Source organism: Pan paniscus, chromosome 14 (genome assembly GCF_029289425.2).
Source record: "Pan paniscus chromosome 14, NHGRI_mPanPan1-v2.0_pri, whole genome shotgun sequence".
Classification (NCBI taxonomy): Eukaryota; Metazoa; Chordata; class Mammalia; order Primates; family Hominidae; genus Pan; species Pan paniscus.
The window spans coordinates 91,763,368-91,766,413 of record NC_073263.2 but is presented as its reverse complement, the minus strand read 5'-3'; the positions used below and the strand labels follow the sequence as shown (position 1 = coordinate 91,766,413).

At 44.6% G+C, this 3,046-nt stretch overlaps 1 pseudogene across 1 annotated transcript; it reads right to left on the bottom strand.

The window, feature by feature from the left end:
- Positions 1-1,295: 1,295 nt before the first annotated feature.
- Positions 1,296-2,420, bottom strand: LOC100972942 (keratin, type I cytoskeletal 18-like; annotated as a pseudogene). The gene has a single exon (XR_008954715.1). The product of XR_008954715.1 is annotated as a keratin, type I cytoskeletal 18-like (transcript).
- Positions 2,421-3,046: the final 626 nt, after the last annotated feature.

Below are 3,046 nucleotides of genomic sequence, written 5' to 3'. Positions count from 1 at the left end.
ACTACGCCCAGCTAATTTTTATATTTTTAGTAGAGATGGGGTTTCACCATGTTGGTTGGGCAGGATGGCCTCGATCCCTTGACCTCGTGATCTGCCCGCCTCGGCCTCCCAAAATGCTGGGATTACAGGTGTGAGCCACAGCGCCCGGCCCATTTGTTTATTTTCTTAATACTCAACACTTGAAGGCAAATAATGTACAATAATAATCTGACAATTATTGAAAATTATATATTTTTTAAAAATAAAAATTTTGGTTTCAGAAAGTTTTTTAATGTGAGGTACTATATTTTCTTAATTATAACTCATAGAGAACCTAGCCAATTAAGAATGTTCATAAATCAATAAACATTACTTGAATAATGATGCTACATACAAAGACCAGATGAAAACTATGTGGGCAAATTGTTGGCAGCAGCTAGGTTTCCTTTAGAAATTCCTTTCACATAACACTATTTGGACAGAATGTTACCTAATTCAATCACTTCTAAACCATCTTGAGAATGGAAAGTCAAGGAGAATTGCAGAGTTTTTTAACTATTTGATGAGAACTTTATCACCTTTCCTTTGATGTGTAACTTTCTCTTGAGAGAGGCCTAGGGCAGCTCAGACTGAGATTGGCATCTGAAGAATCTGAGTGTTGTAACATTGTGATCCCTTCATTGTATTTGTTTGTGGGTAAATATTTTATAAAAGCCTTCAAATATAAAACTTCCCTGGTCATGATTTTTAACATTCTCTCTGGTTTAACCAAGTTTCTTTTCTTACTTTGTCTTAATAATAGGGAAACTGTAGTAAGCAGTTTTCAAACATCAAAATCAACAAGCTCATACTTAGTTTGAGATTTGTTAAATACTAATCCTAAATCATTTCAAACAAAGCTGACTAGTAGTTATCAAAAATTAATTTATGATTGGCATTTTATTATAATCTTTAATAATAATAAAGTTGATCGTGTTTGATCAATTTCAAAATTTTAACAGAGATCTGTGAGCTCTTTATGAATGAACATTACATAAAACTTGAGTGTAGCCTCTATGTTCAAAAAATATCCATACATTTTAAGCTTCAGTTATTATGGGACTCATCTTTTTGACTAAGGAAAATAGTTGAAATAACATATTCTGTAAAAAAGCAGTTCTATCAGAAAAATCTTCAAGTCATGGCACACAGTGGCTCATGCCTGTAATCCCAGCACTTTGGGAGGCCAAAGCAGAGTGGATCACTTGAGGTCAGAAGTTCGAGACCAACCTGGCCAACACAGTGAAACCCTGTCTCTACTTTATTTTTTTAATTAATTTATTTTTTTTACCTCTGAACTTCTTATTGGCCTCCTGCTCCCCAAAGGGTACCCTGCGTCTGCTGGCTTAATGTCTCAGAACTTTGGTGTCGTTGGTCTCAGACACCACTTTGTCATCCACTATCCTGCAGGTGGTGGACTTTTGGTTGTTTCCATTGAGCTGCTGCTGTTCAGCGCATCACCATGATTGAAGTTCTCCCCGTCTTCCAGTGGGCTGCAGTAGGTGGTAATCTCAGTCTCCAGCTTGACCTTGATGTTCAGCAGGGCTTCGTACTCCTGGGCCTGGCGCTGTCCCTCTGCCCGAGTCTGTGCCAGCTCTGACTCCAGGTGCAGCAGGATGGCGTTGAGCTGCCCCATCTGCAGGGCATAGCAGGCCTCCACCTCCCTCAGGCTGTTCTCCAAGCTGGCCTTCAGATTTCTCATGGAGTCCAAGTCGATCTCCAAGGACTAGACTGTATGTCTCAGCTCCGTGAGCGTCATCTTAGCAGCTCCAACCTCAGCAGACTGTGTGATGACCACTGTGGTGCTCTCTTCAATCTGCTGAGACCAATGCTTGTCCAGCTTCTCTCGGTTTTTCCCAGCCAGCTCATCGTATTGGGCCGAATGTCTGCCATGATCTTGGTGAGGTCCTGCGATTTGGGGGCTTCTACCTCCATGGTCAACCCAGAGCTGTCAATCTGGGCTTGTAAGCCTTTTACTTCCTCTTCCTAGTTCTTCTTCATGAAGAGCAGCTCCTCTTTGAGAGCCTTGATCTCTGTCTCCCTGCTGCAGCTGAGTGACATTAGTGTCATCAATGACCTTGCAGAGCCCATGGATGTCACTCTCCACAGTCTGACGCATGGCCAGCTCTGTCTCATACTTGACTCTAAGGTCATCAGCAGCAAGACGGGCATTGTCTATCTGCAGAACGATGTGGGCATTGTCCACAATATTTGCGAAGATCTGAGCACTCAGTTCCTCGATGGTCTTGAAGTAATGGCTCCAGTCTCTGTCCTGGGGTCCCTTCTTCTCCAGGTGCTCCCGGATTTTGCTCTTCAGGATTTTGCTCTTCAGCTTCGGGTTCTCAGTCTCCAGGCTCCTCACTCTCCAGGTAGGAGGCCAGGCGGTCATTCATGCTTTGCATGGTCTCCTCGTTCTAGATGCCTCCCATTCCTGCCAAATCCCCCGCCATCCTCATGGCCAGGCCCTGAGACCCCATGCCGCCCAGGAAGCTGGTAGAGCGGGACACGGAGATCCGGGAACCAGGGCCCCTGGCGGCTGCATAGACGATGGCCGTGCTGCTGCCTGGCAGGGCACCATAGCTGGACGCCTGGACAGAGCCCAGGGAATGGTAGTTGGTGGAGAGGGTGGAGCGAGTGGTGAAGCTCATGCTGTTTGGGGAGGAGAGCGAGAGGACAGGACTCAGGCTTTGCCAACGACCCCCTGTCTCTACTTTAAATACAAAAATTAGCTGAGCGTGGTGGCGCATGCCTGTAATCCCAGTTACTCAGGAGGCTGAGACAGGAGAATCGCTTGAAAGTGGGAAGTGGAGGTTGCAGTGAGCAGAAATCCCGCCAATGCATGCACTCCAGCCTGGGAGACAGAGTGAGACTCCATCTCCAAAAACCAACCAACCCAACAAACAAAATCTTCAAGTCAACCAAAAAATTGTCGATAGGCCTTTGTTTGTTTGTTTGTTTTACCTGATTTCTCTTAAATTAATGTTGCTCTTAACTCTGAGATAACAAAACAAGGGACTGGTTCATATGT